We start from the raw sequence: 23,090 nt of genomic DNA, 5'->3' as shown, positions 1-23,090 counted from the left end.
GAATTGGCCAGTGTTTACCCCTTCAAATTAGGTTCTGTGTCTATTTGTCACCTCCCAAAATACTTTCAGTATGTACTTTGTTCTGCAAAATGGAGTATTTCCCAAAATATAGAAGGAATGTAATGTTGCCTCTGACATTAATTTGATAGCATGAGTACCGGATAGAATAGTTGGACATGGGGCGCCTGGGTGGCTCAGTTGTTAAGCATCTGCCTTCGGCTCCGGTCATGATCCCAGGGTCCTGGGATCGAATCCCACATCAGGCACCCTGCTCGGCGGGAAGCCTGCTTCTCCTTCTCCTACTCCCCCTGCTTGTGTTCTCTCTCTCACTGTGTCTCTCTCTGTCAAATAAGTAAAATCTTTAAAAAAAAAAAAAAAAGGAATACTTGGACATGGAGCAGCAAGCAGGGATGAGCCCATATTTCCATGATGTAAGAGCTTCAGTGTCACTGCTGTGTACGGGAGGGGGCTGTGGGATGGAGCTGGAGAAGAGGAAGAGTGTCACTGCACAGCTTCCAGTGACCTGAGTGAGGACAGGCAAGCACATCCTCGCCTCTTTTCCCTGCCTTTCGTGTGTTCTCCCTTCCTCTCACTTTCCTCTCTATTCCATGTGCTGAATGATCCCCTGTCTCTCCCTTCTAGTGAAAGCAGAGCAGTGTGTGAACTGTGAGCCCCAGAAACAGGAAACAATAGAGAAGAACCAGGTGTGATGTCCAGTGTGCTAGACAAATTGCTGGAACAAGAGCGACAAGATCAGGGTCCCATCATTGGGATACTTTAGGTAAGTCACTACTCTTCCTCCAGTGTCTTTTATATAACAGAATAACAATACCCAACTCTCCCAACCACCCAGGAGTATTGTGGACTTTAAGTGAGATCCCATGTGAGAAAGGAATCTGTGGTTATAGGTGGGAGGGAAGGACCAGTGCCCTTTTGAGTAATTTATTAACAGAGACACACCACGTATCACAGAACTCTGCAAGGTAGGCATTAAATTAATGGTACAGAAATGTTAGATGTTTAGATCAGGAGTTTTCCAAGTATGGTCTATATACCCCCTCATCAAGTTGGCATGGAGTGCTTGTTAAAATAACAGGTACAGAAGATCACCCTAGGTCTGCTGTATCCAAAACAGGGAGGTGGAGTGAGAATGATTTCTCCTGTGTGTTATGGTATTCACCCAAGATTGAATAGCACTGCTGTGAATTTGCAACAAGGGTTTCTTAAAATTTTGAATCATTTAATGTCTTATTTTGATGTCAGTTTCTTTGGAAGCTCAGCTTTAAATATTTGTGTGTGCTCCCAGTGGATCAGAAAGGGAACAATTCTTTCTTTTCAGTCATACTATTCAGTGTTTATTTGGGAAGGACTGCCATAGTTTCTTAAGGCTCATGTAACTAAGTACCACAAACTGGATGGCTTAAACCATAGAAATTTATTATCTCACAGTTCTGGAAGCTATCCCTGATCAAAGTATTTCCAGGGCCATGCTTCCCCCAAAATCCTTTTGGGGACTATCCATGCTCCTTCCTAGGTTCTGGTGGTTTGCTGGCAATCTCTGCAATTTACTGGCTTGCAGATGTTGGCTCCAATCACTGTCTTCATCATCACAGTGTGTTGTCCCTATTTTGTCTTCACATGGCTGTCTTCTCATAAGGACACCAGTCACATTTGTTTGAGGACAGACCCTACTCCAGTATTAACTAATTGCATCTGCAGCAACCCTAATTTCAAATACGGTTATGTTCTGAGGTATTGGTGGTTCATATCTTTTTGGGGGTGATGCAGTTCAATCTATAACAGCCATTGAAGTAGCCACTTGCCATGGATGCGTCACTTTGAACAAGACAAGGCAGCATCCCTGGTGCTTTGTTTCTAGCCTGGAAAAACTGGCAATAAGCAGGTAAGCAAATTAATAGGCAGGAGAATTTCATATGGGATGAGTTCTTTAAAGAAAATAAATGTATCCATTGCGTAGGAAATGATGGGGACAGGGAGTGTTATAGATGGTGTTGTCATTGATGCTGTTTCTCAGGCAGTGACATTTGAACTGAGTCCTGAACAAGAGGAAACCGGGCCTGGGCTGGTATTTTGGTTTGTGATGTGTGTGGCGCTAGTTCCAGGAGCAGAGGATGAACTCAAGTGGCCAGAGTCTGGCAGACAAAGTGCCAGTCGTAAGAGATGAGATTGAAGGGCAGGGAGGAGCCACATATTTTGGGCTGTGTATGGAGATTGGAGTCATTCTGAGTTTGGAGGGTTGCAGTATGGGAGCAACAAGATCTGATTCATGTGCTCACAAGGTGACTCTGGCTGAGTTCACAATTCAGATATCTAAAATTTTTTTTAAAATATCAGGGAAAAATGGTTTGTTTACTATGATACCCATCCTGCTAGGAAAATTCATAAGTGTATTAAAGCAGACTCATTTTCCACTAACCGCAGACTACCTGGTGTTCATTGATTTATCTCTTCCCTCATTATTGCCAGCTGATGTACATTGTGGACTGTGCAGAGTGTCCCTACCAGAAAACAGGGTGTTCACCTTCTATTACCCCATCTTTGCAGGCTACCCAGACCAACTTATACTCCCTGTTTGTCATCCCCTGTCCATGACACAGACCATAGCTGCCCAGACCCCACTCCGAGCCCCATCCTCTCTTAGTTATCTATTTCCTTTTCTGCCCTGCATTGCCCTTTGCATGCCTGCTACAGACTGCCAAAGCATGCCACTGCCACCAGGTGTTTTTTTTTTAAGTTTATTTATTTTTTTTTTAGTAATTTCTATACACAACGTGGGGTTCAAACTCATGACCCTGAGATCCAAGAGTCACATGCTCTTCTGACTGAGCCTACCAGGCGCCCTTGCCACCAGGTGTTTTGATGTCTCCGGACCCCATAGTATATCACAATCTTATTTTACATCTATCATTTTTTCAGGTGTAAAGTCATTCTGTATAGGTTCACAGCCTGGGTTTTTAGGGTGGTTATTGTTATTTGTTTTGTTTTTTTTACTTCTTGCAAACATTCTGTAGGACAGAAGTTTGACGCTGGTGGTACGTTGATGCCACCTTGTGACAAAATCCTGAACTGCAGCTTGAACAGGATAATGGGAACAAGGGGCTGGTGACCCACAGAACTTTCTGGAAGTCAGGATGGAAAGGGGAAAACTCCTTGGGTACAGTTATATTGATGGCCTGTCTCTGGACATTTTATATAAATGGAATCATGCAACATGTGGTCTTTTGCATATTTGGCTTTACTGTCATAGCATTTTCAAGGTTCATCCATGTTATAGCACATATCACTATTTTATTCCTTTTTCTTTTTTTTTTTAAGATTTTATTTATTCATTAGAGAGAGAGAGAGAGCATAAGCAGGGAGAGGGGCAGAGGAAGAGGGAGAAGCAGACTCCCCGCTGAGCAGGGAGCCTGATCCGAGACTCGATCCCAGGACTCCAGGATCATGACCTGAGTCAAAGGCAAACGCTTAACCAACTGAGCCACCCAGGCGCCCCTGATTCCTTTTTATTGCCAAATAATATACCACATTTTATTTATGCATTCATTAATTGATGGAAAATTGGGTTATTTCCATTTTTGGCTCTTATAAATAATGATGCTATGTACGTCCATGTCCAAGTTTTTATATAGACATATGTTGTCATCTGTCCTGGCTGTGTACCTACAGTGGGATGCTGGGTCATATGGTAACTGCTGAAGCATTTCAGGAATTACCAGAGTGTTTTCATGACCCTGACAGTATTGAGGAGTACAGGCATAGTCTTGTTATTTTTTCTCCTGATTAGATTGAGGTTATGCATTTTGGGAAAGAACACCAAAGAGTTGAAGTGCCCTCGCATCACATTACATTTAGGAGGACCTGATACCAATATGGCATCACTGAGATGTTGACCCTCAGTACGAGGTTAAGGTGATGTTTGTTTAGTTTGACTAATGTAACTATTTTCCATTCACCTACTATATTCTTTAGATGTGAATCACTAAGTCAGTCCTGACCTCAGGGTTGGGAAATGGAATTAAGGTTCACCTCATGGAGACAAGATATCTACATATGTTATTTTGAATTATTTGATGAAGATAGTTTGTCTCTTGTCACCTGTTTTTTTATTATTTCAAACAACCCTACCCTTTTCACACTTTACTTCTTTGTTTCCATTCTGGAGGAGCCTAAAACTTAACTAAAGTGATGGTGTAGAGTTTTTCTTAATTCCTGTTAATTGGATGAATGGATGGATAGATGCATGCATGCATGCATACATGTAGGAGGTGTCACACATGTGCGGGGGGGAACTCATGGATATTTACATTCCAGGCAGAGCTCTTCTTGCAGCTGAATGAAGCCGTGGTATTGGTCGCTGAGAGAATGTACCCTCTCAGAACTGTGCAGCTGATAGTTTTGGTAGTTTATATATGTTTCTAGGAATTCATCCGTTTCTTCCAGATTGCCTAATTTGCTGGCATATAATTGCTTATAATATTCTCTTATAATTGTTTGTATTTCTTTGGTGTTAGTTGTGATCGCTCTTCTTTCATTCATGATTTTATTTATGTGGGTCCTTTCTTTTTTCTTTTTGATAAGTCTGGCTAAGGCTTTATCAATCTTGTTAATTCTTTCAAAGAACCAGCTACTAGTTTCGTTGGTCTGTTCTACTGTTTTTTTTTTTTTATTATTTCTATATCATTGATTTCTGTTCTAATCTTTATTATTCCCCCTCTCCTGCTGGATTTAGGCTTTATTTGCATTTTTTCCAGCCCCTTTTAGTTGTAAGGTTAGTATGTGTATTTGAGACTTTTCTTGCTTCTTGAGGAAGGTCTTTTTTTTTTTTTAAGATTTTATTTATTCATTTGACAGAGAGAGAGAGACAGCAAGAGAGGGAACACAAGCAGGGGAAGCGGGAGAGGGAGAAGCAGGCTCCCAGCCAAGCAGAGAGCCTGATTCGGGGCTCGATCCCAGGACCCTGGGACCATGACTCCAGCCAAAGGCAGACGCCCAACGACTGAGCCACCCAGGTGCCCCTTGAGGAAGGTCTATATTGCTATATACTTCCCTTGTAGGACCATCTTTACTGCATCCCAAAGGTTTTGGACTGTCATGTTTTTATTTTTATTTGCTTCCATGTATTTTTTTTATTTCTTCTTTAGTTTCTTGGTTAATGCATTCATTCTTTAGTAGGATGTTCTTTAATCTCCATGTATTTGTGGTCCTTCCAAATTTTTTCTTGTGGTTGACTTCAAGTTTCATAGCACTGTGGCTAAAAATAAGCATGGTATGATCTCAGTCTTTTTGTGCTGGTTGAAGCCTGATTTGTGATCTAGTATGTGATCTATTCTGGAGAATGTTGCATGTGCACTCAAAAAGAATGTTTATTCTGCTGCTTTAGGATGAAATGCTCTGAATATATCTGTGAAATCCATCTGATCCAGTGTGTCATTCAAAGCCCTTGTTTCCTTGTTGATCTGCTTAGATGATCTGTCCATTGCAGTGAGTGGGGTGTTAAAGTCCCTACTATTATTGTATTTTTCAATGTGTTTCCTTAATTTTGCTATTAATTGGTTGATATAATTGGCTCCTCCCACGTTAGGGGCATAAATATTTACAATTGTTAGATCTTCTTGTTGGATAGATACTTTTATTATGATATAGTGCTCCTCTTAATCTCTTATTACAGTCTTTGGTTTAAAATCTAATTCGTCTGATATAAGGATGGTTACCCCAGCTTTCTTTTGATGTCCATTAGCCTGATAAATGGTTCTCCACCCCCTCACTTCCAATCTGGAACTGTCTTTTGGGTCTAAAATGAGTCTCTTATAAGTAGCATATCAATGGGTCTTGGGCGCTTTTTTTTATCCATTCTGATACCTTATGTCTTTTGATTGGAACATTCAGTCCATTTACATTCAGAGTAATTATTGAAATATATGAATTTAGTGCCATTGAATTACCCATAAAGTCGTTCCTGTAGATTGTCTCTGTTCCTTTCTATTCTTTGTTGCTTTTGGTCTCTCTTTCCCTTTAATATGTCTTCAGAGCTGGTTTAGTGGTCATGAACTCCTTTAGTTTTTGTTTGTCTTGGAAACTCTTTATCTCCTTCTATTCTGAATGACAGTCTTGCTGGATAAAGTATTCTTGGCTGCATATTTTTCCCATTTAGCACATTGAATATATCATGCCAGTCCTTTCTGGCTTGCCAGGTCTCTTTGGACAGGTCTGCTGCCAGCCTTTTGTGTCTACCCTGGTAGGTTAAGGACCTTTTCTCCTGAGCTGCTTTCAAAATTCTCTCTTTGTCTTTGCATTTTGCAAGTTTCACTATGATATGTCATTGTGTTAACCTGTTTTTGTTGATTTTGAGGGGAGTTTTCCGTGCCTCTTAGACTTGAATGCCTGTTTCCTTCACCAGGAAGGGAAGTTCTCAGCTATAATTTGTTCAAATAAACCTTCTCCTCCCTTTTTCCACTCTTCTATGATACAGATATTATTTTGTTTTACAGAATCGCTGAATTCCCTAAGTCTACCTTCATGATCTACTGGTTTTCTTTCCCTCTGCTTTTCAGCTTCATTATTTTCCATAATTTTATCTTCTATATCACTGATTGGCTCCTCTGCTTTTCCATCCTCATGTTTATGGCTCCACTTGGGACTGCATCTGAGTTATAGCATTTTTCATTTCGGTCTGAATAGATTTTAGTATTTTTATCTCTATAGCAAGGGATTCTCTAGTGTCTTATATGCCTTTTTCAAGTCCAGCCAGTATCCTTATAATCATTGTTTTAAATTATAGTTCAGACATCTTACTTATAACTGTATTGATATAACTGTATTGTATAACTCTATTGATTACATCCCTGGCTGTGAGTACTACCTCCTGTTCTTTCTTTTGGGGTGAATTTCTCTGTCTCATCATTTTGTCCAGAAAAGAAGAAAGAAGAAAAAAAAAGAACAGCAAGAACAACAACAACAAAATACAAAAAATCTAGATCCTGGGTGTGTTTTGGTCTGCTTGTTAAAAGAAACTAGATCTTAAAATAAGAAAGAAAAAAAGGTCTAAAAATAAAATACAATGGAAGCAAACAAAAAATAAAAAACATATAAATATATAAATAGATATAAAAATAAAAAATAATTGAAAAAATAAAATAAATGAAAAAATAATAAAAAATAAAAGTACAAAGGAGGGTAGATTCTATTTTCCCCTAGAGCTGAAGCTTTGCAGCCCTCTATGATCAGTAAACTTGGTGCAAGGGAGCTGTTTATGCTGGTCTTCTGGCGGAGGGGCCTGTTGCGTTGATTCTCAGGTGGACTTGCCCTGGTGGAAACGCCCCTCCAGGACTCAGGCAGGCAGGGCTTGGTGTAAGCGGCTCCAGACTCCACTAGGTGGCACTGTTTGGTCCCTGAAACCTTTCAACACTGATGGGCAGGGCAGGATGAATACCGCAGCCCAGAAGCTGAAAATTTGCGCCTGCCTCTCTTCAGTGAACCCTCACAGAAGAGCAATCAGTCACTCTTGTCTCCCTGGTTTCCGTCAGAATCCTGTGTTCATCCTGCCTGTGTTGGAGCTTTTTTATCTCAGGCTCATGACTGAGTTTCAAAAGTCCAAATTTTAGTGACTCCTGTGGCACAGATCCAACGCTGTTCCTCCTAGGGAAGGTATCACTCCACCTCCGCCATTTGCCAGACCTGAACCAGAAAGCAGTCACACCACCACTCAGAAGTTCACAGTTTATGGCAATACGAAGCAGAAAGCTGGCACCTAGAGTCACTGTTCTCAGCCGGTTTCCACACTCCTACGCCTGGGAACAATGCAGCACTTAGGCGCCACCCATTCTTCTTGCAACCCAGGGGATCCTCGGACCATGATGTCACACCGGGATCCTGCCTTGCTTTGCCACCTGAGCACCTTTAAGCCAGGCATGTCCCCCACTGTAGCAGACTTCCAAAAGTTCTGATTTTGTACTCTGCTGCTTATAATACTTTGTGGTAGCCTCCATAAGCAGGTTCCCTCCCCGTGGCTGTATCCTCAGCTATATCACACTGGATTCAAGTTTGCACACCTCCTACCTTCCAAAAGGTCGTCGCTTTTCTACTTGTAGACTTGCAGGATTTGTTCTCTCAGACCTCTGATTGATTTCTCAGGTGTTCAGAATGATTTGATAACTGTCTAGCTGTATTTGAGGGATGAGATAAACTTGGGGTCCCCCTATTCCTCTGCCATCTTAACTCCTCCTCCCTGCAGACCTGATTTATCTTGTAACTGGAAATTTGTACATTTTGACTACATCTACCCATTTTTTCTTCTTTATTGAGATATGATTAACATATAATATTATGTTGGTTTCAGGTGTACACCATAATGACTCTGTATTTATTTTGTGAGATGACCACCACAATATGTCTACTTAACATCTGTCAACATACATAGGTACAAAATTTGTTTTGTGGTGGTAATTTTAAGATCTACTCTGGTAGTACCTTTCAATATGCAGTACAGGATTAATAAATATAGTCACCATTCTCAACATTACATCCTCATCACTTTTTTATTTTATGAATGGAAATTTGTACTTTTTGCCTTCTTCAGTCATTTTGCCCACTGCCCACCCCTCATATAGATATGTAATGCCTCAAAATATTCTGTTGTTTTTTTTTAAGATTTTATTTATTTGTCAGAGAGAGAGAGAGAGCACAAGCAGGGGGAGCGGCAGGCAGAGGGAGAAGCAGGCACATCTTCTTTATCCATTCATATATTGATGGATACAGGACTATTTCCATAGTTTGGGTATTGTAAATAATGCTGCTATAAACATAGGGGTGCATGTATCCTTTTGAATTAGTGCTTTTGTGTTTTTTGGTAAATGCCCAGTAGTGCGATTACTGGATCATAGGGTAGTTCTGTTTTTAATTTTTTGAGGTACCTCCATACTGTTTGCCAGAGTGGCTGCACCAGTTTGCATTCCCACCAACAGTTCACAAGGGTTCCTTTTTCTCCACATCCTCACCAACACTTATCGTTTCTTGTGTTTATTATTTTACCCATTCTGACAGCTGTGAGGTGATATCTCATTGTAGTTTTTTTTTTAAAGATTTACTTATTTATTTTGAGAGAGAGAGAGAGAGTGGGGGTGGGGAAAGGGAGAGGGGGAGAGAGAATCTGGAGCAGACTCCCTGCTGGGCATGGAGCCTGATGTGGAGCTCGATCTCATGACCCTGAGATCATGACCTGAGTCGAAACCAAGAGTCAGATGCTCAACTGACTGAGCCATCCCAGCATCCCTCATTATAATTTTGACTTGCATTTCTCTGATGATGTGTGATGTTGAGCATCTTTTTATGTGTCTTTTGGCCATCTAGATGTCTTCTTGGAGAAATGTCTGTTCATGTCTTCTGCCCATTTTTTAATTGGATTATTTGTTTTTTGGGTTGAGTTGTATCAGTTCTTTATATATTTTGGATACTAACCCCTTATCAGATGTGTCATTTGCAAATATCTTTTCTCATACAGTAGTTTGCCTTTTAGTTTTGTTGATTATTTCCTTCACTGTGCAGAAACTTTATTATGATGTAGTCCAAATAGTTTGTTTTTACTTTTATTTCCCTTGCCTCAGGAGATATAACTAGAAAAAAGTGGCATCAACCCATGTCAGAGAAATTACTGTCTGTATTCTCTTCAAGGATTTTTATGGTTTCAGATTTCACATTTAGGTCTTTAATCCATTTTGAGTTTATTTTTATGTATGGTGTAAGAAAGTGGTTCAGTTTCATTCTTTTGCATGTGGCTGTCCAGTTTTCCCAACACCATTTATTGAAGAGATCATCTTTTTTCCCATTGGATATTCATTCTTCCTTTGTTGAAGATTAACCATATAGTTGTGGGTTTATTTCTTGGTTTTCTATTTTATTATATTGATCTATGTGTCTACTTTTATTCTAGTACCATACTGTTTTAATTACTATGGCTTTATAATATAATTGAAGTCTGGAATTGTGATACCTCCAGTTTTGTTTTTCTTTTTCAAGATTGCTTTGGCTATTCAAGGTCTTTTGTGGTCCCATATAAATTTTAGGATTGTTCGTTGGTGTTCTGTGAAAAATGCTATTGGTATTTTGATAGGGGTTGCACTAAGTGTGTAAATTTCTTTGGGTAATATAGACATTTTAACAATATTTGTTTTCCAATCCATGAGCATGGAATGTCTTCCCCTTTGTTTTTGTTGTCTTCAATTTCTTTCATCAGTGTTTTATAGTTTACAGAGTACATGTCTTTCACCTCTTTGGTTAAGCTTATTCCTAGGTGTTTTATTATTTTTGGTGCAGTTGTAAATGGGATTGTTTTCTTAATTTCACTGCCTGCTGCTTCATTATTAGTGTATAGGAATGCAACAAATTTCTGTACATTGATTTTGTATCCTGCAACTTAACTGAATTTGTTTATGAATTCTAGTAGTTTTTTGGTGGAATCTTTAGGGTTTTCTTTATAGAGTATCACATCATCTGCAAACAGTGAGAGTTTTACTTCTTCCTTACCAATTTAGATGCTTTTTATTTTTTTATGTTGTCTAATTGCTGTGGCTAGGACTTCCAGTACTGTGTTAAAAAAAAAAAAAGTGGTGATAATGGACATCCTTGTCTTATTTCTGATCTTAGGGGAAAAGCTCTTAGTTTTTTTATAATTGCGTATGATGATCACTGTGGGTTTTTCATATAAGGCCTTTATTATGTTGAGGTATGGTCCTCCTAGACCCACTTTGCAGAGGGTTTTTTTAAATCGTGAATGGATGTTGTACTTTGTCAAATGCTTTTTTTTACACCTACTGAAATGACCATATGATTTTTATCTTTTCTCTTATTGATGTGATGTACCATGTTGATTGATTTATGAATATTGAAATGCTCTTGCAACCCAGGAATAAATCCCACTTGACCATGGTGAGTGATTTTTTTAACGTATTGTTGGATTTGGTTTGCTAATATTTTGCTGAGGATTTTTGCATCTATATACATGAGAGATATTGGCCCGTAATTCTTTTCTTTTCTTTTTTTTTTTTGTGGTATCTTTTCTGGTTTTGGTATCAGGGTGATATTGCCCTCATAGAATGAATTTGGAAGTTTTCCTCCCTCTTCTGTTTTTTGTAATAGTTTGAGAAGAATAGGTATTAAGTTTTTTAAAAAATGTTTGGTATAATTCCCTGGTGAAGCCATCTGGTCCTGGGCTTTTGTTTTTTGGGGAATTTTTTGATTACTTTTTTTTGATACTTAATTTTTTATTCCATTTCATTGCTGGTCATTGGTCTGTTCAAATTTTCTATTTCTTCTGCTTTAGTTTTGATAGGTTATATGTTTCTAGGAATTTATCCATTTCTTCTAAGTTGTCCAATTCGTTGGTATATAGGTTTTTATAATATTCTTTTTCAATTGTTTGTATTTCTGTGGTGTTGGTTGTCAGTTCTCCTGTTTCATTAGTGATGTTGTTAATTTGAGTCCTCTCTCTTTTGTTTTTTGATGAGTCTGGCTAGATGTTTATCATTTTTGTTGATGTTTTCAAAGAACTAGCTCCTGGTTTTAGTGATCTGTTCTATTGTTTTTTAGTTTCTGTATCATTTGTTTCTGCTCTAATCTTTATTATTTCCTTTCTTCTACTGGTTTGGGGTTTTGTTCTTCTTTTTGTACCTCCTTTAGGTGTAAAGTTATGCTGTTTATTTGGGATTTTTCTTGCTTCTTGAGGTAGGCCAGTATTGTTATAAACTTCCCTCTTAGAAGCACTTTTGCTGCATCCCAAAGATTTTAGACCCTTGTGTTTTCATTTTCATTTATCTCCATGTATTTTTTTACTTTCTCTTTGATTTCTTGGTTCACCCATTCATTGTTCAATAACATGTTATGTAACCTCCGTGTATTTGTGCTCTTTCCAGATTTTTCTTGCGGTTGATTTCTAGTTTCATAGCATTGTAGTCAGAAAAGATGCATGTCATGTATGACTGCAGTTTTCTTGAATTTGTTGAGGCCTGTTTTATCGCCTAATATGTGATCTATTCTGGAGAATGTTCCTTGTACACTTGAAAAGAATGTGTAATTCTGCTGTTTTAGGATGGAATGTTCTGAATATATTCATATATATGAATATATGAATATATATGTTAAGTCCATCTAGTACAGTGTGTCATTCAAAGCCACTGTTTCCTTATTTTCATTTGGATGATCTGTCCATCGATGTATATGGGGTGTTAAAGTCCCCTACTATTATTATATTACTATTAGTTATTTCCTTTATGTTTGTTATTAACTGTTTTATGTATTTGGGTGCTCCCATGTTGGGTGCATAAACATTTACAGTTGTTATATTCTGTTGTTAGGTTGTCCCTTTTATTATTATGTAGTGTCCTTCTTTGTCTTGTTACAGTCTTTGTTTTAAAGTCTATTTTGTCCAATATAAGTATTGCTACTCTGGCTTTCTTTTGACAACCATTTGCATGATAAATGTTTCTCCATCCCCTCACTTTCAATATGTAAGTGTCTTTTGGTCTGAAATTAGTCTCTTGTAGGCAGCATATTGATTGGTGAAAAAGAGAAGTTTCTTAAAATATGTGTAATAGAGAAGTTTCTTAAAATATGTGTAATGTTGGGCGCCTGGGTGGCTCAGTTGGTTAAGCGACTGCCTTCGGCTCAGGTCATGATCTTGGAGTCCCTGGATCGAGTCCCGCATCGGGCTCCCTGCTCAGCAGGGAGTCTGCTTCTCCCTCTGACCCTCCCCCCTCTCATGTGCTCTCTCTCATTCTCTCTCTCAAATAAATAAATAAAATCTTTAAAAAATATATGTGTAATGTAATGATTTGGGGAAAGAATATGTGTAAATGAACACATTCTGTACAGCAGCATTCCTTCCTCTGAAGATGTGTATGACACTGGAGTAGTTAGTTATCCTTTGTGAGCTTGAACTTGCTCATCTGTACAATGGGCATATTGATATTTACCTCAGAGAACTGTTATGGGAAATGAGCAAACATTTAGAGAGCACCTGATACATAATATTTCAGCAAATATATGTATGGTCTTCACTGTGTTATTTCACAAATGAGTCTAAAAAATGAACATCTTATAGCGGTCTTTCAGATTGGGCAGAAGGAAAAGAAATGAATACATATTTATATGATGGAATAACTTTGGTATTTCTTTATAGGATGAATTACCTGAAGATGGTGGAAATGAAGAAGCAAATCATCACCTCTTTTTTTTTTTTTTATGTTTTCTGTTCTTTTCAACTTTCATTTTGACACTAGAATAGCCATCTTCCTTTGACCCCAGAAAGGAGACAGTAGGAAATAATAGAGTATCAAGATGGATCTGCTGTCCCAAATACCAGATTGGTCCTTGCCCGTAGGACCATGGGTAGTCCCTTCCCCTGCTCTGGCCTCAGTCCTAACAGAACAATGAGTATAAACCCAATGGTTAGGTACAGGACTTTGGACTCAAAGTTGCTTGTCAACCTAGGAAAATATAATGACTAATTTTATGATCTTTAACAAATATTGATTCATATGTGAAACCACATGTAATGAATATGCATTATAGATGCATGCATAGAGTTTGTAATGGGAGGAAATGCACAAATGTGGTACTCTTTTTTTAAACTAATAAATGGTAGGATTGCTGATTGAATTGTATATTTCATTCTAGATTTCACTATTTTTCCCATAATTTCTAAATTAGTATGAGTCATTTTAAAAATCAATATTGAAGGTCATAAAGAAACATTGCTTATAAAATATTTTAGAAATTCCTAAAATAATATAACACTTCTATATCTTCCTACTAAATAATATCACATATTGTTATAACTCACTTGAAGTATTTTCTGGCTGCAGTAGTCTTCTTATCCAGAGGTAACCACTCACAAGAATTTAGATTTTTCATTCTCAACACATTTATAGTTTTTTTAACATATGTATATATCCTTATGTGAAATATGCTATTATTCTCTTGCATGTTTTATCTATGTTTGCCTGGCTATAGTCTATGTGTGGGTTTATGTGTGGATTTTGAACATTCTTTTAATTGTTTGAAGGTATTTCAGGAGACATTTTCACAATGTATGATTTTCATGCTACTTCTGGAATTCAGAAATTTATTCCAATCGCCTTCCATAAGATGAGCCTCCACTGCACTCATGCTTTTTAAGGCAATAAGAGGGTATTTATTGAAACTGCTCCCTGAGATACATGGAAACCCATTTCCTCAGAAAGTGGCTTGGTGATTGTGCAGTTGGAACAAGGAATATTATTCATTTTGAGAAGTTTTCTCAAAAAAGTTGTCCTAAAGTACTTTCTTCTGCTACAGGGATAGCCTTGCAAGGAAGCCACTTTTCCTGAATACATGTATACAGGACTCTTTCATTAGACAACAGATAAATACTCATTGTAGTTCTTGACCTTTCTGACTGTCCCTGTGCAGCATTGCTGGGTGGAAAAGTCTGTTCCATTCTTGGGTTTGTTAATAGGGAGACCACCTGCCTTATAATGAATCTAAGCCACATTCTCCAATATCTCCTTTATGAGGAATAAAGCCAATGCATTTTCCTTCTTATTTTTTTGTACTGTATTTTAGTTGGCTCAGGGCCCAGATGTGGAGAAGGGTGTACTTTGGGGTCTCTTAAAGGCCAAAGCTTTATGAAGCAAGAACATAGGAATAGTTTGAGAGCCAGAAAGACATAGAATAAGAGAAGAGCTGTGGACCCACCCCTGAGGAAGAGGCAGAGGAAAACACATGCTCCATAAGGGCAGTTTGCTACAAGAAGTTTGAAGAGAGAGGCCTGGACTGTGCAACCCATTTGTCCTTCCAATCTCACTAATCAGATAAGTGATTCTCTAGGTAGAGGAAGGAGTGTTTAGAGAGGTTAGATGGGTTTGGTCATGGATGTGCCTACCTGGAAGAAAATATTGGGAACGGAGGACAAGAATTCCCCAGGATAAAACCAATGTATGGTTCAACTGAGTAAGTTTCTGCCTACTAACTAACTGACTAGTAGTTTAGGCCTGCTTTCCTGAAATACTCTGAGACTTCTTGCATGACATTTTCTGCGTATGTATCTAGATGTTTCAGTCACATGATTATAGACAGTGTCTTTGTTTTCTACCACACATGGCTAACTTCTTAGCATGGCCTTGATTTCATATGTTCATCCTCCAAGGCCTAGCTCACCTCCAAGAACCCTACTATACCTCCCTGGGTCTCAGTGTATTTGTTTCCAAAAACCAAGTTCTGCTACCCATTGATGGAAAAGCCAATACTCAAGAGATGAGTTTTGATTGGAAAGGATATGAACTTTATTCAGAAGGCCGGCTGCCTGGGGAGAAGGTGGACTCTTGTACAAAGGCCAACTCTGAGATTTCTGCCTGGCCCAAGGATTTTTTAAAGTGGTTTAGGGCAGTTAATCAGTAAGGGCAGTACAGTGGTCCATAACATTTCTTGATTATGTGCAGACTCAATGGTGCCAGCTACAGACGTTATCTCTGTGCTAGGAGGTTGTGCTAGGGGGCCTGGTCCCTTAGTGCCCCGTGATTGTGCAACAGGGTTTGGTTCCTGTTTCCTAATGTACAGGAGTGCTCTGTTCAAGAATGCATGATGTATAGATACGTGAAGGAAGGTTAATCAATTCACATGTGCTAAAGGTAGTTGCTAAAGTTTAAAGACTACTAGGTGAGCTGGAGGCACTGAGGAAGCTTCATGCCGTTAATACTCCCCTTAATACTGTCTCTTTAAGGCAAAGAAAATTTCTGACCACAGGGACATTCTTTGTTCCATCAACAAGGGCAGAATTCTGTCAATTACCAGGTTTCAGTCTAGAGCCTCTAATTACTATCTATGCTTTCTCATATGGTGGCCTGAAGAGCAAAGGTGTTTTGCTTTTAGGGGAAAGGAAGGGGTTGGATGAGTATGTACAGGCATTTCAGGTGTTGGAGGAACACTTTAAGCATCTGGGTTGCCGTAGAAACACTATGTCAATTGGGGTTTGTAACAATTTTTTATAGAGACATAGGTGCCTTGGTGGAGATTGCAGGGTCCTGCTTTCAGGTGTTTGGGATTCATTTGAGGGTGTGGTTCCCTGTGGTGGGGGCTGAACCATTATGGGGTGTGAGAAGACAAAGAGTCCAGATCCAGGTCACGTCTTTCCTGCTTTGGGGTTCAGTGCACCACCTGTTTCATAGGTAAAGCAATTGGGGTCCTGCCCAGCCCCGGTGAGTATGGGTCCTGCCCCAGGAGTATCCTGTAGCTGCTTTTTTCTAGAGGCAACTGCTCAGGAGGTAAGACAGGCAATGACTCTGAGCCCCAGCTTCCCCCTCTGTAATATGGGGATGAGAATGTTTCGCCCACAGGATCTCTGGGAACATTCAGTAATACACATGAGCAAGTCCATGAACCTGTGGTTACTGTGGGATCATGAATGTCTGTATAAATTCAGGCTACTGGGGCGCCTGGGTGGCTCAGTTGGTTAAGCAACTGCCTTCGGCTCAGGTCATGATTCTGGAGTCCCGGGATCGAGTCCCACATCGGGCTCCCTGATCGGCGGGGGATCTGCTTCTCCCTCTGACCCTTCCCCTCTCATGCTCTCTGTCTCCCATTCTCTCTCTCAGATAAATAAATAAAATCTTTAAATTCAGGCTACTTACTCCTTTTCCATGTTGCTGGTAGGGGATAAACAAGGACAGGAGGAGAAAAAGCCCTGTGAGACAGGAGGAGAAAAAGCCCTGTGAGAAGTCCATTATAATGTGTCATTATAACCAGACCACAATTGTGTCACTGTCATTGTTATTAACTTAGTGCTTAACATGGCTCTGGGCACATATACACAAGGAAAGCATAGTGATAGGTGGATCTGTCTCTTATAGATGAGCTCATATAATGTGTCTGAAGGAGGCAGGTTCTGAGGATCTGTGTCCTGATAGCTGCTGAAGCTTCTACTCCAGATTCAAGGGCAGCAGTCCTCAATAGACCCCATTACTTCACATTCTTGGTGGGATATGAACCCTGGATCAAGTGGGTTCATTGATATGAAGAATATTATGTAGTATAATAGCTCCTGTAAGGGTCACAAATTAACTTAAAGAAGCTGCTCTGATCTCATCATGGGAGAAGAGGTTTAGCAGGTGGAATTTCATTCCATCAGCAACTTCATGCTGTGTAGTAGCCCTTGTGCCCCATCTTAGAAATACCTATTTTTTGCTGAAAACAATAAATTGTCTAGATGGTGCAGGAAGTTGGTCTTAATATGCATTCGCAGTAAATATACCTAAATTGTTCTCACAGTGTAAATAATAATCTGCAATTCCCTTGTATCTCATAGATGAGTGTGGATGTGTAGTTGTTAGATCATCCTAGCAATTTGACATTGTAACATAGATTCTTCTCCAGTGCAGTTTTTGCCATATATAATATGACATATATATAAATGTAGATATACGTTTTTAAAAGAGCCAGATAATTTCCCAAATGTTAGTTTGAAATGTCAGTGACTAGAATTTAATATATTTTTGAATTGAAATGTAGTTGACAAACAATGCTACATTAGTTTCAAGTGTACAACATAGAGTTTCCACAAGTCTATAAGTTATGCTATGCTTACCATAAGTATAGCTACCATCTGTCACCATACAGCCCTATTATAATACCATTGACTCTATTCCCTATGCTCTACCTTTCATCTTCATGACTTATTCCATCAACAGAAGCCTGTACCTCCCACATCTCTTTAAAATTTAATATTTTAAAAAATATTTATTACCCTAGAATTTGCCCTACTACAATGATACTCAACCTCTTTCCAAAAATTAACCAGTTCTCTTAAATATAATTATTATTTTCCTAATATATATTGTTTCAGTACTTCAGAAGGAAGTGGACACCAACTTTCTCTAAAAATTGGGATAAATTTCATGGCAAATGATGTTTCTTCTTTGGTTTATGTAGTGTGGACCAATTTGATTGGATATAGTGTGGCTCTGTTAATAGTATAAGAACATAATTGTGGGAAGTTTTCACACAATTCATTTAAATGCATCAAAGAATTAGGAATATATAAATATATGTCAAATACTTTATGAGGTATGCTTGACATGCAATGCACTACACATATTTAATAAGTATATGCTTTAATCAGTTTATATATATATGTACTTATGAATTTAGTACTACTGTCAAGATAATGAACATATCAGTCACCTCAAAAAACTTCTTCAACCCCTTTGTAATGCTGCCATCTGCCTCTCTCCAATGTCCCTGTCTATGTCACCCTACCTCCTTCCTAGGCAACCACTGATCTTTTGTCACTATGGATAAGTTTTCCTTTCTTATAATTTTATGTGAATGGAATCCTACAATGTGTTCTTTTTGTCAGTCTTCTTTTGTTCAACCTAATTATGTCTAGATTTATGCATTTGTTACATGTAAGAATATTTACTTTTTTCCTTTTTTTAAAGATTTTATTTATTTATTTACTTATTTAGACAGAGTGAGCAGAGGTAGGGGAAGAGGGAGAAGGAGAGAATCTCAAGCAGACTCCCCACTTAGCACAGTGATCATAACCTGAGCCGAAATCAAGAGTTGGATGCTTAACCGACTGACCTACCCAGTCGCCTCAATTTCCTTCTTTTTTTTATCATTGATTTATATTCCATTATGTGGATATACCACAATTTGGTGTTTCCATTCACCTAGTCATGCATATTTGGGTTATTTCCAATTTGGGGCTCTCATAAATAAAGTTGCTATGAACATTTAGGTGTAAGTTTTTGCTTGGACATATGGTTTCTTTCTTTAATACTTAGGTGTATTTACTCAGAGGAGTTATAAAATTAACATTGTAAGAAAGTGCTTAGCCTTTTTCCAGTGTGGTTGCACCATTTTTTGTTGCCACCAACAGCGAGTATATGAGAGTTCCATTCTCCACAACCCTGCCAGGACTTGGTATGGTCAGTGTTTTATTTTAGCCATTCTCAGAGGAGTAGTAGGATTACATTTCTTAAATGACTAATGATATTCAGCATCTTTTCATGTAATTGTTTGACATGTGCATATCTATTTTGGTGTATCTTTTCAAATATGTTGACTACTTTTTTATTGGAGTGTCTGTTTTCTTATTTTCCTTTGTGAGATTTTTAATTCTGGGTACAATTCCTTTATCAGATATGTGATTTACAAATATTTTCTCCTGGTCAGTGGCTTGTCTTAATTCTCTAAACGTTGTCTTTAAAGACAAAAGTGTTTAGTTTGAGGGAGTTTAGTTTTTTAATTTGTTCATTCATGGTTTTGATTTTGCCTTTGATGTCATATCTAGGAAATCTTCAGCTAACGTAGGATCACAGGACTGTTTCCTGTGTTGTTCTCCACAAGTTTTATACTTTTAACTTTTATAATTAGGTCTTTGATTTATTTTGATTTGATTTTTGCATATGGTGCAATAAAGGATTACAGTTGATGTTTGTATATATATAGACCCACTTGTCCCAGCACCATTTGTTGAAAAGATTATTTTTTCTCCATTGAATTGCCTTTATAGCTTTGTCAAAATCTCTTGTCCATATATGTGTGGGTCTATTTGTGGACTCTTCATGTTGTTCCTTTTATATACAGTTCCACCTTCATCCCAATACCACACTGTATGGATTACTATGGATTTATAATGAGTCTTGAAATAAGGTAGTGCTTATCCTCCAACTTTATTCTTCTTTTTCAAAGTTAGTTTCATAGTCTAGGTCTTTTGAATTTTCACATGACTTTTAGAATAGGACTGTCAGTTACTTTTAAAGAATTTGTGCTAGGATTTTTACAGTGATTGCATTGAATCCACAGATCAGTTTGGGGAGAATAAATGCCTTAACAATACTGAGTCTTCTGACCCCTGAATACAGTATGTTTCTCTATTTATTTAGGCCTTGTTTAATTTCTCACAGTAACATTTTGCAGCGTTCAGAGCATAGGCCTTGCACACCTGTGGACTTAGGTGTGCAACATAGATTATCTCTATATAGTTCATACTTTTTGTTGCTGTTGTCAATGGCTGTATTTTTACTACAATTTTTACTGAACTGTCAGTAGCCAAATGTTATTAGGGATTGTTTTTTGGTGAAAGCACAAGTTACTCTAGGACAGAATAGATACCTAAAACTTCTTTTTTTTTTTTTTAAAGATTTTATTTATTTATTTGAGACAGAGAGAATGAGAGACAGAGAGCATGAGAGGGAGGAAGGTCAGAGGGAGAAGCAGACTCCCTGCCGAGCAGGGAGCCCGATGCGGGACTCGATCCCGGGACTCCGGGATCATGACCTGAGCCGAAGGCAGTCGCTTAACCAACTGAGCCACCCAGGCGCCCCGATACCTAAAACTTCTTAACACCTGTATTAGTCAGGGTTCTCCAAAGGAACAGAACCAATAGGATGTTGATATGTGGATAGAGAATTATTTTAAGGAATGGACTCATGAGAGTGTGGAGCCTTGGCAAAATCTAATGGGAGAGGTCACTTGGTTGGAGACTCATGAAAGTTACAGTTGGGAGTGTGAAGATAGTCTTCCTGAGTACTATGAGATACTGATGTTGTAGTGAAGTCAAAGGCAGTCTCCTGGACGAACTCCTCACTAAGGGGAAATGGCCCCTCTGGTCTATTCATGTCTTCACCTGATTAGATGTGGCCCACCAACCCTAAGGAAGGCTAATTGCTTTACTCAAGATCTACCTATTGTAATATACATATCATTCAAAAACACTCTCACAGGAGCATCCAGAATAATGTTTGATCAAATATCTGGGCACTGTGTCCCTGCCAAGTAGAAACATCATCACAATATTCATTTGCCTAGATTTCCATATTATCTTTTAGATGTGATTGGCAATGTATTGATCCTAGGAAGTAAAATGTTCCACAGAACATTCTACAGGTTGTCTTCAGAAAATCAGTCACCAAAATGAAATAGTTTAGTAGCTTTCAATTTTTTTGTGTGTGATTAGAATTTAATTGTGAAATTTTCTTTTATTCCCAAACAAATCCACCCACCTTGATGAATTCCTGGGTTCAGAGTAGTGCTTAATTTTGTAAGTTTCATGTGAGCTGGAGCCTCCCAGAATAAAAAGGAGGATGTATGACCTGGCACGTGTGCAACAAGGATCATTCTTGTTTGAGCTGGGATCCCCTTTATGTTTGAATCTAGAGAAAATATGAGGACTGTGTGCAGGGCAACTTACCTGCAATAGTTATTATAAAAACTAATTTAAATTTTCCTTCTAGTGACTCCAGTAAGGGGGAGAGAAAGGGGAAAAACCGAAGCCAGTGATAATGTACAAAACTTAGCAAAATTTCAGTTTGTGGAAAAAGTATTGTCAATTATTCATAATTATATGCAGTCAGCCTTACTTCTAACTACAGTAAACTCTTGTTTTATTGAGATCCAAATTCCCTGCATATTACCTTTAATTTTTTGTTAGTGTTTTTATAACTTCTTTACCCAAATAATGCATTTTCATTATTGAAAGTATAGCAACTATGGATGAGCAAAGTGAAGCTCCCTGTATTGTTCATTTTGAACCTACAGAATGACACACAGAGCAATATGTCAAAACCTTATTCAAAAAAGCTGTCTTCAGAGTGAATACCCAGAGTCCGCACGGACTTAGCAAAACCTCTATGTTGCTTAATACTGTCAAGTGACAATCAGTGACCCTGAGACACTCCCAGGTTCTCAAGTGCCTTTGGGATCATGAAAGACAGGTTAAATAATGTGAAGTCTTGATCTGGTGTTCAGAATATATCAAAGTTATTGACAAATCAATGGTGCTGTACTATATATAGATACTCAGTTGAAGAAAAGACCTGTTTTCTGGATAAGAGAGTGTTTACATATCTATGTGACAAGGGAGAGAGGACAGTTGCTGGCAGACACATAGTTAAAGGTTGCCCAGGAATATGAACTGTAGGAGTGAGGATTACATTGCCAGGTATTACAGTGTTCCATGAGCCTATAATTTTATAAATTTTGGATAGAGTGGATGACATACATATAAAGGGAGTTCTATGGAAAGCTCAAGAGCAGACCCACACATATAACATTATTTCATATGGTACAGGTATGACATTTCCAATCAGATGCATTGATCAAGAATAAGAGTTGGTCAGCTGGTAAAGGGTTTGTCAAAAGGCAAAGTTAAATCATATCTTACGCTTGTCACTTAAGAAGGCTTCATCTACTTGTTAGTACTTGATAAAAGCTAAGATAAAAGCAAAATCAAAACCAACAAAAATACAGGATCTAATCTGCACATATGGCATGATAATAGTTACATGAATTGTGTATGTAATGCATATATAGTACATGTGCAGACATCCATTAGCAAAAAAATGAAAGTGTACAATGTTAATTTTGATGATTATGAGATTCCTGAATATTGAATTTTTTCTCAAAGTGTAGTTGACACATGATGTTAAATTAGTTTAAGGTATACAGAATGGTGATGGCACAAAGGTATACATTATGCTATGCTCACCACAAGTGCAGCTATCATCTGTCACCATAGAACACTATTATAATACCATTCATTGTAATCCCTATGCTGTACCTTTCATCTCTGTGACTTAATCATTCCACAACTAAAAGTCTGTATCTCCCACTCCCCTTTACTCATTTTGCCCTTTCCCCCAGCCCCTCTCTGGCAACCATCAGTTTGTTCTCTGTATTTATAGGTTTGTTGTAATTTTTTGTTTGTTTTTTTAGATTCCACTTATAAGTTAAATTATATGGTATTTGTCTTTCTCTCTTTGACTTATTTCACTTAACATAACACCACCTTGGTCCATCCATATTGTCGCAAAAGATATCATTCTTCTTATTGCTGAATAATATTCCATTTTTTATATATATCACATCTTCCTTATCCAGTCATCTATGGATTATCACTTGGGTTGCTTCCATACCTTGGCTATTGTAAATGATGCTGAAATAAATGTAGAGCTGCATATATATTTTTGAATTAGTGTTTTCAATTTCTTTGGGTAAGTACTCCCTAGTGGAATTACTGGATCATATGATATTTCTATTTT

General features: G+C 38.1%; 1 long non-coding RNA gene across 3 annotated transcripts in view; it reads left to right on the top strand.

Moving 5' to 3' along the window:
- Positions 1-23,090, top strand: part of LOC115942060 (uncharacterized) — an 88,280-nt gene that overhangs the window by 43,243 nt on the left and 21,947 nt on the right. For all 3 annotated transcript variants that reach the window (XR_014141240.1, XR_014141241.1, XR_004076713.2), the window contains one exon: positions 643-781. This is a non-coding gene — a long non-coding RNA (uncharacterized LOC115942060). The remainder of the gene's footprint in view (positions 1-642; positions 782-23,090) is intronic.

This window comes from Leptonychotes weddellii, chromosome X, assembly GCF_054177405.1.
Source record: "Leptonychotes weddellii isolate Sample4059 chromosome X, ASM5417740v2, whole genome shotgun sequence".
Taxonomy (NCBI): domain Eukaryota; kingdom Metazoa; phylum Chordata; class Mammalia; order Carnivora; family Phocidae; genus Leptonychotes; species Leptonychotes weddellii.
The sequence above is the reverse complement of the archived record's forward strand: the minus strand, read 5'-3'. Positions and strand labels throughout refer to the sequence as shown.